This window comes from Gracilinanus agilis, chromosome 3, assembly GCF_016433145.1.
Source record: "Gracilinanus agilis isolate LMUSP501 chromosome 3, AgileGrace, whole genome shotgun sequence".
NCBI lineage: Eukaryota > Metazoa > Chordata > Mammalia > Didelphimorphia > Didelphidae > Gracilinanus > Gracilinanus agilis.
Window position 1 is genome coordinate 426,479,239 of NC_058132.1, and position 15,510 is coordinate 426,494,748.

The following is a 15,510-nucleotide window of genomic DNA, read 5'->3' on the forward strand; positions in this document are numbered from 1 at the left end:
AGACATTTAGCCACTCAGGAGTCAAATGAAAATTTTCTTGCCTTAAAGAGTTTATATTCTATCACAAAAGTGGTACATGAACCTAGATAAGGAAATTAAATAAAAGCAAGGAAGAGAGCAAAGTGTTCTGGAAAATCAGGGAGTGAGAAAGCCCTGACCTGGGAAAGATTTACTGAGGAGAGGACACCCAAACTGAGAATTGAAGAAATACAAGGATTCTGAGATGTTAGATGTGAGGCAGCAATACATTGCAGGGTGGGATGAGGTGTGTGGATTGGTTACAATTTGCATAGAAATGGGGAATAATTTTGTTTGGAGAATAGCTAGTAGCTTGGTGTACCTAATCATAGAAGGTATAAGACTGAAAGGAAAGTTTGGAGTTAGATACTACAAAGCTTAAATTACAGACTCAGAGGTTTGTACTTTATCCTATAAGCAACAAGATTCCACTAAAGGTTTCTGATCATGGAAAGGCAGATGTATTCAGACCTCTACCTTAGTAAGATTATTTTAACAACTATGGTGAAAATCAGTAGAGGAGATCAATGGCAGGGAAACATTAGTTTTGGAGAAATCTAATAAACCAAATTTTTTTACTTCTTTCAAGACTCAGCTGATGTGCTACTTCCAACAAGAAATCTTTCTGGTATACCTTGTTATTAGTGTTTTCTCCTTTAAGTTATCCCATGTAAACATATGTTTACATATTTTACTTCTCCACTCCCCAATATAAACTTGAGACTACTTTTCATTTTACCTATATCCTCAGAACCTAACAGTGCTTGCATGTAGTATAAATTTGACAAATAAATGCTTATTGGATTGGATTGGATTCCAGGAGAAGGCAATCAATGATGAAATCTGATAGAAAAATTGAGAAGGATATGGTCTGAGAAAAGATCACTGGATTTAATAAGAGATCACTGGCAACACTGAAGAATGAACTTTCAGTCAAGTGGTATAACTGGAAACTCAATAGCAAGGGGTTACACAGTAAGGGGGTAATTGAAACAATGGATATAAAAAATGAAGATGATTGTAGGTATTTGACACTTAAGAAGGGAGATAAATACAACATGGTAGCTTAAAGAGATTGTAGTCTCAAGTGAAAGTTGTTCAAGTCTGAGTGTGTTTGTCAGCACTGAATAAGGATTCAGTTACTGAGAAGAAATCGAAGGTGAGAAAGCAAATGTTTTAGTGAGATAAGAGAATAGGATCAAGGGAGATGTTACTACTCCCTGAGATAAAAAAAAATCATATTCTTTTGATATCAGGATAAAGAAAAAGATGGATGTAGGATAGACAAGAAGAGGAAATTCATGATGCCTGAATTCAAAGTTTTCTCAGTCAAGTAAGAATCAAGGTAATTTGTCAGAGTGGTTATAAGAACTTCACTTAGTATGAGTTAATCATAAAAGAATTAAAAGTATTTATGGTAATAAGACCCGGTTGGATAATATATGTGATTTATGACCACAGTGGACACATTTGTATGATTTGGTCTAGTCTCTTTTTCTCTGGAGTAGTATCTATCTCTATGCAAACTTGTGGGGTAGACGGAAACTTGATCTCCAGATGGGTGCACACACAGTCACAAGATGTAAATGAAGTGAAGTATTAAGTTTCCAACCACAGGTGGTGTGTTAAGCTGAAGAAGCTCATAGTAGTCAATGATTAAGAAGCATTTTTAACTACTTTTATAAGCTACTGTGCAACCACAGAGAGAATTTTAAAAAAATGAAACCCTTGAGCTCACAATTTAATGGAGACAAGCAAACAAATAATATACAGGATAAATAGAACATAATTAGCAGGGGAGACAGCGTTACAATTAAAAGAGGTTGGTAAAGACTTCCTATAGAAATAAAGGTTTTAGTTGAGACTTGAAGGAAGCCAATAGGTAAAACTGAGGAGGGAGAGTATTTCAGGGGGAGAGGAAGGCAATACTTGGATCTGAAGGATGGAGTATCTTGCTAGTGGAACAGTGAAGAGGCCAGTGTATTGGAGTATAATACAAGAAGTAAAAAGACTGGAAATGTAGGAGTGGGATGAACTATGAAGGGTTATAAACAACCAAGCAGATTTTGTGATTGATTATGAAGGCTATAAGGGAGCCACTAGAATTTGATGAATTTTCCCCTAGGAGATGGCATGGATATACACTTTAGGAAAAATTAAAAGGAAAGCAACAAATTGGGAGAACAGTTTTATAACAAAACTCTGACAAAGATTTAATTTCCCAAATATATATGGAACAAATCAAGCCATTCCCCAATTGCCAAATGGTCAAGGGACATGAAAAGGCAGTTTTCACATGATGAAATCAAAACTATCAATAAGCACATGAAAAAGTGTTCTACATACCTCCTGATTAAAGAAATGCAGATTAAAACAACTCTGAGGTACCACCTTACACCTAGCAGACTGGCCAATATGGCAGCACAGGAAAGTAATAGATGTTGGAGGGGATGTGGCAAAATTGGGACACTAATACACTGCTGGTGGAATTGTGAACTAGTCCAACCATTCTGGAGGTCAATTTGGAACTATGCACAAAGGGCTTTAAAAGAATGCCTGCCCTTTGACCCAGCCATTCCACTGTTGGGTTTGTACTCCAAAGAGAATAAGGAATAAGGAAAAAGACTTGTACAAAAATATTCATAGCCGAGCTCCTTGTAGTGGCAAAAAATTGAAAAATGAGAGGGTGTCCATTGATTGGGGAATGGCTGAATAAATTGTGGTATATGCTGGTGATGGAATACTATTGTGCTGAAAGGAATAATGAACTGGAGGAACTCCATGTGAACTGGAAAGACCTCTAGGAACTGAGGCAGAGCAAAAGGAGCAGAACCAAAAGAACATTGTACACAGAGACTGATACATTATAGCACAATCAAATGTAATAGACTTTCTTACTAGCAGCAATGCAATGACACCAGGACAGTTCAGATGGAATTTCTTATATAGGTAAAAGGGGTTACCTTATAAAGAATAGGGTTTTCTCTTTTTTTATATATTTTTTTAAAACTATACTTTTTGTCTTAGAATCACTACTGTGTATTGATTCTAAGGCAGAAGAGCTAGGCAATGGGGGTTAAGTGACTTGCCTAGGGTCACACAGATTGGAAGTATCTAGGCCAGATTTGAACGTAGGACCTCCCATCTCTAGGCCTGGCTCTCAATCCACTGAGCCACCTAGCTTCCCCCAGGGTCTTCTCTTTGTGAAACAGAAGCAAAGGAATTAATGGCAAAAGGTATCTGAGAGATACATGATTAGGAATAATGAAAAATAAGGAGCTTATGGTGAATGGCCTCAATTTTTTCAGGAAAATATGCTCCAAAGTTCTCAGCTGAGAGAATGGGTTGGAGAGGGGATAAAAAGGTTTAGAAGAACTGCTGTGAATAGTTGGATAGTGATTTAATAAAGAATAGATGTCTATAGGTAATCTAGCAGCAGTGAGCTCCCAGTAGAGGTTGTGTAACAAATTTGCACCTAGTCAGAATAATTGTATGATTTTCTGTACCTTAATTCAGTGGATAGTGGGAATGATCCAAGGCTGGAGTTCAGCAAGATACAATTAGCAATATGATTTGGGGCCCAAAGACTTGAGAAGATTAATATAGAGGTTAAGATAAGGAGAAGAGGATAGTAGCCAGTGCAGGAGAGATGACCCAAGAACCGAAAGGTCAGAGTTTTAGAGGTCACAGTGTAGACAAAGTAGATTTTGTTGAGGGAAGACAGAGGAAAAGGTACAAAGCCAATAGATTATGATGATTAGGGAAATTACAGAAATTTTGAATATAGGGATTATGTATTGGTTAGTTATGGCAAGATCAAGATTATAACTATCTTTGCTACTGAGATGGAGTGGAGGAATAGACTATGGAAAGTAAGTAGGGTGAGGAACTGAAAGTTTATGGGGTTTGGGCAGGAAGTCAGTATGTTTGTTGAAGTCCTCTGTTAAAGCAGCAGTAATTGGAGGATACAGAAAAAACTGTGAGCCAGCTACCAAACTCATTAAGGAAGGAAGGGGTATGACCTAGATTCCTATAGAGTCTATATTCTTGTTGTCTATATAAATATAGGAATATAGTATAGACAATAGCCACTTTGGATTTCAATTGGGTGGAAGATAGGTGTTGTATGGATCTCAAATGAAGAGAGGTTGCCAAATGATAGAGATTGGTAAAGAACTTGGAAGTAGCAATGGGGAGCAAAGAATAGCCCAACTTCCCACCTTGACTAGTGATCTTTGGTGAGTGAGTAAAGGAGCATCCAGTATTGGAAAAGTTTGCCAGGGAGGCTGTCATTGGGAAGAAAACAGCCACTAAGTGGCACCGTGGCTAGAAGTACTAGGCCTGCAGTTAGGAAGACTCATCTTCATGACACCAGCTGTGTGACCCTGAGCAAGTCATTTAATCATGTTTGCCTCCATTTCTCATTTGTAAAATGAAATGGAAGGATCATAGATAGCAGACCTTTTCACTTCTATCTGAATCTGGAGGTTAGGCAGGGTTATTATTATTATTATTATTACATTTATTTACTATTATTATAGTAATTATATATAATATTTATTATTATTATTATTATAGGTTATTGCTTAATAGCCAATGGAAGTCGCAGGATTATAAGAGAAGTCACTGCTCATTACACTCATAGAATTTCCTTATCACAGGAAATGGAAGATCAGGCTGGCAGATGGTAGAATTTGCCTTGCCCTGGTGCAGATGAAAGTGGAGGTCCAGCCAAACAAAACCTGTGCTGCTTTCCCTTGAGGAACACTGTAATAGTAAATGGAAGGCTCTATGTCAGATGAAAATTTGCTCTTCCTCTCATCTGAGACTAGTTCAGCAGAAAGTAGAAGTCTTGTAGCAGTGATCATGGGGAGGAAGAGTGGAAGTTGCATTCATTAGAAGATTTGAGGCTAGGATAGAGAGTAAGGGATTCAAAAGCACAATGAAGAGATATAGATGGAGAAAGGAGAAGAGTAGCCAGTGCATGAGAGATGGGGGTTTGGAGATGTTATAATTAAGGGAGGTCTCTTGTATCTATTTGAGGTAGTTGAAATGATGTACAGAGAGGAATAAGATGACACTTCTCCTTATAACAGTTGCCCAGGCAGGATCCTTCAGGTCAAAAGAGGTTTATCCCTTTAGGACCCACCTGGGGTTAATTGATATATTGATTTGGGCTCTTCAGCTAGGATAACGATGATATTCTGACTTGATATTCTGACTGCGTTGTCTCCCTTCCCAAACAAGCTTTGAAACTCATTTAGGAAGGTACTTTAAACTTTATATATTAATAAGAAGGATAAGGGTAAAGAACTGAGGTAATGGGAAACCCTATTAAACTTATTACTATTGACACTCTCAACTGCTGGCAAATGAAGAATCAGTGTTAGCTTCCCTCTAGTTCAGCCTGGCCAGGGCTAAACCAGAGTAGGTAAACTGCTGGGAAATCTTCAGCTTCTTCTTCTGTAGATCTTCAGCCTTAATAGTTGAGTTATGTCCACCCTTCCACCCTCTTCTTTGTCTCCTGCCCACTTCCCGGATCCCTCCTGGGCCCTGGGAAACCTAGATATCTAGATGATGAAACTCCTAATATCTAGGACAGTAGACACCAAGGTGGTGGTTAAGTACAGGTTGAAACAGTATATGAAGTACTGGAAGAGTTTGCAGAGAGATGTTTGCACCCTTTCACTCCAAGACCAGGATCCACCGATCTCCACCCTCAGCCCAGGTCCAAGACCCAGAATCTCTCTCAGGGTTCTCAACTGCCCCCCTCCTGCCTCTCGCATGCCTCCCTAGGAACATTCTATCCAACTGACTTATTTGTCAATCAAAGGTGAACTTCAAGCTCCCAGAGATTCAATATAACAGAGATCACAGTGAGGAACAGGATTTGGAGTGGCAGGGAGAGGTGCAATGATGGATCATGATCATATAAGTGAATTTCAATTAGTCAATTAATTTTTTTAGAACCAGGATACAAAGAAATACAAAAAAAATCACAAACAAAACAAAAAAACAGTCCCTGCCCTTGAGGAGATCACAATCTAATGAAAGAGACAACATAAATTTATCCATGTACAATCTATATACAGGATAAAAAGAAATTAATCAACAAAGGGAAAGGCATAAGAGAAGGGAGGTTCCTATAGAAGACAGATCTTTAGCTGTGACTTAAAGGAAACCAGGGAATCTAGGAGGTGAAAATGAGGAAGGAGAGCATGCCATGCATATGGGGACAACCTGAGAAAATGCCTAGAATTGGGAGATGGATGTATTATTCATGGAACAGCAAGGAGACCAATGTATAAAAGTATAAAAAAAACTGAATCAGAAGAGATGGCATGTTATAAAGGACTTTGAAAACCAGAGAGAATTTTATATTTGATCCTGGAGGTGGTAGGGAACCATTGGAGTTTATTGAGTAGAAGGGATGACATCAGACCTTCATTGACAGTTAAGTATAAGATGGACTGGAATGGGGAAGAAAGAGACTTGTGGTAGACAGGCTATTTCAATAATACAGGCACTAACTTCTTCACATATACTTCTGGTATCTCATTCCTTCCTATATTCTTATGGACCATTTTCAATAGGCATGCATCTCTTTCTTGCACTGCTAACCTATCTTCTAATTAACAATGTTCTTAATGTGTGTATGTGATAGATCCCTTTGACTGGTGAAGCCTATGGACCTCTCCTCAGAATGATGTCTTTAAATGCATGTAATAAAGCACAGTATTCAAAAAAATAATATTAAATTTTTTTAAGTTCATAGACCCGAGGCTAAGAATCCCTTAATCTTCCCTTCTGTACTTATTCTAAAAAAAAATTCCTCAATCTCATTATCCCCTTAATACCCTTAAATTGCTGTCCTTTATTCTTCCCTTTATAGCCAAAACCCTTTTAAAAAATGTAGATACTATTGATTGATTTGTGTGAATTCTGGAGAACAATTTGGTACTATGTTCAAAGGTCTATAAAACTATGTATATTCCTTAATCCAGCAATATTATTCTTGGCCTATATCCCAAAGAGAACAAAAAAGAAAAGGTCCTCCTTTATGTACAGAAATATTTATAGCAGTTCTTTTTATGGTATCAAAGAATTGGAAATTGAAGTGATGCCCATAAATTGGGGGATGGCTGAACAAGTTGTGGTATATGAATATAATAGAATACTATTGTGCTATAAAAATAATAATCAGGATAGTTTGGGAAAAAACTAGAAAGATTTATGTGAACTGATGCAAAGTGAAGAAAAGCCAGGAGAACATTGTACACAATTAATAGCAACACTGTATGATGATCAACTGTGAATGACTTTTATGTTCTCAGCAATACAAACAAATCTGAAAGACTTATGATGAAAAATTCTATCCACCTCCTGAGAAAGAAGTAATAGAGTCTGAATGCACACTGAAGCATACTTTTTCCTTCCTTCCTTCCTTCCTTCCTTCCTTCCTTCCTTCCTTCCTTCCTTCCTTCCTTCCCTCCTTCCTCTCTTCCCCCTTCCTCCTTTTCTTTCCTTTTTCCTTTTGTCTCTGTTCTCTTTTGAACAGGGCTAATTTGGAAATATATTTTGCATGACTACACACATATAATCTATATGAAAGTGCTTGTTTTCTCAAGAAGCGATGGAGGGATAGAAAGAGGGAGGTTATTTGGAACTCAAAAATTATAAAAAAACAAATGTCAAAAGTGTTTTATGTGTAATTAAGGGGGGAACATCATTCTTCAAATAAAAAAGGAATACATAGACAGTTTTACACACTTGCTACACACACACACACACACACACACACACACACATACACACACTTATAGTTAGAATGCTGGGTGCCTTCCAATAGTTCTGTCCCATAGTCCCTGAACAAAAGAAACTTCAATTAGCTCTATACCTTTTTCCTCCCAAACCAAGGTACTCCCCCAAAATTCCACCCCTTTGTCCTTGGTTAGATAGTTATGGGTTTTTGTGACAGCTGATTTTTTTATTTGCAGCTATGTGGAAGAGTTTTATTAATTCCATAGTAAACAAGGGTTATAATGGATTTTCCTTGACTCACTTTGCTGCTTCAACTGATATTAACTACTTTACTGTTTTTATCTCCTCTGCCTGTGCTGCTGCTGTACTCCCATGGCAAGACTTGAAGCCTTCCTTTTTCTCTTAGGGATTTAACTGATTGGGAGTGGGACAGTACTGAGGCCTAACCATCCTTCCCCTGCTATGTATGCTACATCTTGAGTGCTACCATTGAGCCCTATATCAGATCTTGAGTACTGTCCATATGTTCCAGAGCCTGATGTTGGCTAGACTACCATATGGACAAATTTAAGTATGGCCATACAACTTCAAGAGATTCTGGCTAGTCAGGACCCTATGTGGGCTCCTCAGTCATTGCTTCTAATGCAGAAGACATATATTACTTTCATTTAACTTTGACTGAAAGATCTAGGGGCTCCTGATCTCTAGAATTCACAAGGTTGCTACTAAGATGAGGAATGATCATTTTAGGATTTTTATTCACTCTTGTACACTTAAGGAAAGAGATACAAAATAGAAGTGGCCAGAGAGCTATAAAGGCCAGTATGGGAAGTTTAACATATATATTCTTCCCATTGTAAGGGTTAAAAATTAAAGGTTGCACTAAATGTATAAAAATGTGGTCCCCGAAATGTATTACTCAAGTCAGGATGACTTTTTTATGGTAGTTTATTTATAAAAGGAGAAAGAATGAAAGTCAGGAAATGAGACAGAGAGTAGATAATTACTCTGGTCTGGTCTGAACCAGGCAGGGCTTCAGAGGCCCTAGCAAAGGGGGCCCAGAGGTAAATTAAACAAGAGTTTTAGCCACGAGGCCTCCTCCCAAATGAGGAACCTCTTCAGAGGCTAGTACCTCCAGAAAAGCCAGGAAAAGGAGTCAACCTTTTCACTCACCCATGGTAGTCCAAAGGGACAGATTCAAGAACAGTCTCACCAGATTTCCCAGTCTCAGATCCACAAAGCAGATCCTTCACCAGCCTCCAACTTGAACTCCAACTCCAACTTGAACTCCGAACTCCTAAGAACTCCAAAGAACTTACTCTACAAGAAGTTGCCACTGCTTTTAAAGATGCTTCTTTGCTTCACTTCCTGTGCATTCCTTCCACTTTTATGTGGACCAGTGGCAGTTTTAACTGCTTAATAATAATACAAATGATATTACATTTATTGAATATTATTTCCATTGCATTGTGATCATTAAAGGATGTACTTAGTTGTGTCATTTGAAATTCTTGTAAGCCCTGGAAGACTGCAACTCCCAGGACTCTCTCTGCCACAACTTCCCCTGACAACTCCCACTTCCTTTGTGGGAGGTGTCAGAGAAAGTATAAAAGAGAAAGTTTGGTGTCTTTTCTTTCTCAACCTTGGAAAAGCTCTTTACCCTGGAAGCTCTGCTCTCTACCCTGAGACCCTGATCTCTCTCTTGGTGCCTTTTTCCCTTTCTGTCTACCTCCTAGTTTTCCCTAGACCTTCCCTTTTCTAATTAAAATAAAACCTAGCTATTCAAAACCCTAAAGTTGCTCTCTGATCTTTTATTTGAGCCCCGAAGGGGTCTCGTCAATTTCCCCCTGCTGGGGCTGGGGACCACTACCTTCCTTTCCCTTCCTCTACCTTCCTCTCTCTTTTCTCCCATCCATCCTATCCTCCTACCTTCCTCCCTTTACTTTCACCCCCTCACAGTTTATGGCAACCCAGATGGACCTGAACCTGCCTGCCTGACTGTCTGCTGACTATTCTGCTTGCCTTACAACTTTACTGCCTAAGGGTAAGTAAAAAATTTTCCCACCCAAACCCAGCCCAGCAGGGGATCCCTTTCCCTACTAAACCCCTTCTGGGCTCCTAGATCTAAACCCCCCCCCAACCTCAGCCCAAGAGCCTTCACCCTAATCCCCCTTACCCCTGCAGGCTAAAACCCAGCAGGAGGTCTCCCTGTAAAACCCAGCAGGGTGAAAAAAACCAAAACAAAAAACCTGACTCTTCCCCTACTCTTCCCCTGCCCAGTGCCTGTGCTTCTGCAGGGGATCCAAATCCATCACCCAAGCCCCAAATCCCTCACTCGACCCAGGAAACCAGCCAGCCCACAAAAAAAAAAAAACAAACAAAACCCAGCCAGTGGCAAAAGACCCAGCAGGGGGGTCTGCCAGTGGCAAGAAAGCAAGATCTGCCCCCTGTAGTCTGCTGGTGGGAAAACCCAGATCCCTCTCTACCTTCTACCCCCCTACTTGTTTCAATCTCTCCCTTTGGAGAGATTTTGCCTTTTAAAAGGCAATACTAAAATCCCAAACATTAAAAAACCCCACTTACCTTGTTTATCAGCCTGATAGCTTTCATCGCACCTTTCTTCCATTTCACTGCTCCCCCTCCCTTCTTCTTACTAAGCTGCAGTACTCCCTTGGCCACTAGAGGCCAGTACTGAGCATGGAGTGTGCTCCCCCCTCCCTTTTTTCTGCTAAGCTGCAGTGCTACCTTTCTGCCATTGGAGGGCAGCACCAAGAACAGCACTAATAATAATACATTAAAAAGAATAATAACTAATATTTTTTCCCGCTGAAAACAAATAAATAATTAAAAACAAATAAATAAGAACAAACAGTTAAATACAAAAAAATTAGAATTAAAGCAAACTGAATAAATAAGGGCTAGCAAAGTAAATAAACAAATAGAAGCCTCCCAAAATGTTTGCTTCTATACAGCAGAGCTTTTTGGCACTTGACAAATTGGGAACCTTTACGGTTTCTGAATACATTCTTTTTCTGATGCTGTTAAGTAATCTTATTTTTCTAATCTTCTATAATAAGATGCAGAAGGCTGCAAATCACAAAATGCAAGCCACAATCCAAGCAGCAGTACAAATCCAATTGGACAATTTCAAATATGCTATGCATGATGCACTGGAAAAGGAGGATCCAATTCAAAAATCTGATTCCAAATTTTACAAGGCTGTTCCTGAAATACTCAGAGAGGAAAGTACTATTTCTCCTATTTCTCCTGAAATAGAGGAGACAGATGTAACGAAATTCCTGTCTCATCTTGTGCATCTCCTGGCCAACCTTCCCTCCCATGCTACTTCTCCTGACATCCTATCTTCTTCTGTCCCTTCTCCCAACCCACAACCAACCCCAACTGAGACTGTATCAGTTCCTATCCATGCCATGGTACGCATACACCTAAAAAGATCTGTTCTGCCATGGTAACCATCAACACAACTAAAAAGAGATCAAAACCATGCTATGATTCTGATTCTGATTCCTGTGATGGCCTTTTCCCCTTAAGGGAAATGCCTACATTAGACAGATCTGGGGATGTGATAAATTTAACACACCATACTCCATTCACTCCTCAAGATATCAAAGAATTTTAAAAAGATGTTCTAAATTATAATGATGAACTCATAGCTGTAATGAAAAGGATGGAAGACATATTTTTCCAATACAATCCTTCCTATAAGGCTGTGGAAAAATTACTCAAGATCTTCCTGACACAGAGAAAAAGAAACAAAATCATCTCTCATGTAAATAAGGCCCAAGGACAAAATGCAACACACTGGCCACGTGAGGACCCAAAATGGAATTATAACAATTAAGAAAAATATCTGCAGTTAAATAATGCTAGGGCTGTAATATTAAAAGCAATGAAAGAATGTGCAGAATGTGCAGAATGTCCAGACAACTGGACCAAATTTGATCACCTAACGCAGTGGTTTCCAAACTTTTTTGGTCTACTGCCCCCTTTCCAGAAAAAATATTACTTAGTCCCCTGGAAATTAATTTGTTTTTAAATTTTAATACCAATTAATAGGAAAGATAAATACACCTGTGGCCATCACCGCCCCTCTGGATCACTGCAGCACCCACCAGGGGGCAGTAGCACCCATTTTAGGAATCACTGGCCTAACACAAAAAGATGAGGGAAGTAGCTCTCAGTTTATGGACAGGTTTATTGAATTGGGAGCTCAATATTAGATTTATCAATAGAGCAAGGAATAAGACAAATAAGGCGACAATTTGTAAACAATTCTAGCAGAGTGGTCCAGGATTACTTTAAGATGGATTGTCCCAAATGGCCAGAAATGGATCTGGATGAATTAAGGAAAATAGCTGTGTATGTTACTAAAGGACATGAAGAGACAAAGGTACAAACTAATGACCTATTAGATACCATACAAAAAGAACTGAAGTCATTACAAAATAAAATAGAAAAACAGGAAAGAGGGCATGATAATACACTCCCTCCAAGAGTCTAATTATCAGTCTCTGACCTGCCACATCTGTAACAGGAAGAGCCACTTAATGATGAATTGCAGAAATTTGTTACAGATACTAAAGAATAATAATAACAACTACAACAATTACAGAAACAATACTAATTTCAGAAACAATAACTCAGAAAAATAACTATAGGAATTGCAATTTCAGTACTGATAATCAGGCAGATAATCCACAACAAATGACCCCACAACAGTATCTCCGAAGTGGAGCTCATCCACGCACTACTCAAGGTACTACTGCCCCTCCGTGTGGGGTAGAAGGAGGTGCCCCTTAAACTCTATTAAATTTTATTGCTTCTGTTGTTTTGTTCCTATTAACCCTTTTCAGTTTTGTCTCCCTTTAAAAATAGCAAAAGAAGAAGAAGCAGATTTTACAATACTTCAATACAATACTTCAATAATAAGATGCAGAAGTGCTTATACAAGCCCTTACTTTATTTGTGCCATCTGGTATTTGAAATGTACCTTTATGGAAGTCCATAATAACTTGTATTGTATTGATGATTTGGAAAATTGTATTTTGTGTATTTGGAAGATTTAAACATATATTACCTTGAAGAAAACCTGTACTGTAGTGAATCGATTTGCATTTCATGCTTTTTGTGAAAAAAAAAAACATTTTTTAAACCCTTAACTTCTGTGTATTGGCTCCTTGGTGGGAGTGGTAAGGGTGGGCAATGGGGGTCAAGTGACTTGCCCAGGGTCACACAGCTGGGAAGTGTCTGAGGCCAGATTTGAACCTAGCACATTCCATCTCTAGGCCTGACTCTCAATCCACTGAGCTACCCAGCTGTCCCCTTTTTGTGAAATTTTTTTATTTTCTTAAATGTATTATTGCTTTTATAATTCCATTGTTTTACCTTAGTTGCACTCACACTGTGGATCATGGCTAAGCTAAAAGGAAATGCATCAAAATTCTTGAGTAAGAACCTTTATATCCTACCCCTCCTTAAGTGACATGAATTGCAACATACATATACCTATATTTTTTCTCTCATTGTCACTAACTATAGGAGATATATGATATATATTTTTTTGAAATTTTAGCACATTTTTATAATTGCATGTGCAATTTTTCCTAAGCACATGTCAACTATCTAAATTGAAAGAGTTTTTGATTATTAGATTCGTGTAGGTTTAATATATCCATTTGTTCTAACTGTAACTGCCTACCCAAAAGCCTTAGACTACTGAAATTGCCATTGATATTTTGCTAATATGGGACTTTATGTATGTCTGATTCAATGAAATGGGATCAACAAAGGAGTACAGATTTCATTAATACAGTGCCAAAGAAGCACAGACACCTATATAGTTCTAAAGAAGCACGTACCTAACCTGCATGATGCCAAAAGAGCACACAGGTCAAAAAGAGAAACTAATCCTACTAGGATTGCTAAGACTTCTATGCCAATAAAAAGGACTTGAACCTAGTGTGAGAATTGAGGTTGAGACGCTTAACATACATTAAGACGTAGGACTCTTTGAACCACATTCTTAGTCAAGTACCTGACAATTGGCTATTCTGGCTCCATATTCTATCCCTGAGAAGAAATGATGAAAGAAGAAAAGAAGAAACGATATAATATTAGACCAATAAATACAAATGTAGTCCGTTTTTCTAAATTTTATTACTATGGTGGTTGACTGTGGTCCTGGCTGCTAAGTGGGTAAGTGCATGGTGTTGGATATGGATTACTTCGGCATTATTTAAAGACATAGTGTGATTTTTCCTTTTTTTTCTTATTTAGAATTTTTCCATATAAAATTTAGAATTGGATGTTTAGAATTTTTCATCCAATAGTAATTTGGGTTTTTTGTGCTATATTTTATGATGAATTTGATTGGCAGTGAATCATATGCCTTCTGCCTCAGTCATATAGCCCTCTGTGATTTCATTGGTTTTTTTCTATCCTCCTCAAGGGGGAATGTGTTTTTATTTCATATGGAGAATTTAGGTTATTTTAGAAAAAGGCATTTACCACCTCCTAGAATCCAAATGGAGATGCCCATGAAGACCACATGGAGAATGCATGATTCAGGAGCCTACAAGAGCAACTGGATTTGCAAAATTTTTGAACTTTGGGGGGTTTTAAATTTATTTGTTTTTTTAAAATTCATTTGTTTTGCTAAATTCATCTGCTTTGTTTAAATGCATTTGCTTTATGTATATATATATATTTTGTTATGAAAAAAGGGGACTTCTCCCTGAATATTTTTGTAAGATAAGTGCCATTTGATTTCTTTATATTGTAAAAATTGTTGCCTTTCTCCCCTTGTATAGATGTATATACCTTTTATTTATTGTAATTGTAAATTTATTTATGTTTGTTATGATCCATTGGGGAGATTGGTCTCCCAAAGGATCACAGGGGGAAATATGTCATTTGAAATTCTTGTAAGCCCTGGAAGACTACAACTTCCCCTGGTAACTCCCACTTCCTTTGTGAGAGGTGTCAGGGAAAGTATAAAAGAGAAAGTTTGGTGCCTTTTCTCTCTCAACCTTGGAAGAGCTCTTGACCCTGGAAGCTCTGCTCTCTACCTTAAGATGAGACCCTGATCTCTCTTGGTGCCTTTTTCTCTTTCTGTCTACCTCCTAGTTTTCCCTAGACCTTCCCTTTTCTAATTAAAATAAAACCTAGCTATTCAAAAACCTAAAGTTGCTCTCTGATCTTTTATTTGAGATTTGAGCCCCTGAAGGGCTCTGATCAATTTCCTCCTAATGGGGCTAGGGACCTCTACCTTCCTCTCTCCTTTCTCCTATCCATCCTATAATCTACCTTCCTCCCTTCACTTTCACCCCCTCACATAATATTTCTGCTATTTTTGTTATTTGAGCGTGTGTGTGCCCTAATGCAAAATTTTTAACAGGTATCACACATAGTTGAAAAATATGCTTTTCCCCCCAGTTCAGCTCAGTAATTGCTAAGGATCTATCATAACTAACTTTCCTAAAATTCTATTAAGGCCTTTGACTTTTTTATTTATCTATCTTTTTTGTTAGATTGTTAGATGTGAGAAAATAATGTGAAAATAGCCTTACATTTTTAGTATTCATGTGCATTTCTCCTTATAGTTCAATTAGCTTTTCCTTCAAGTATTTAGATGTTATACAATATAAAAAATATAAAAATATTTATATAATTATAATATATTATAGAAACATATAATATAAAAATATTTTA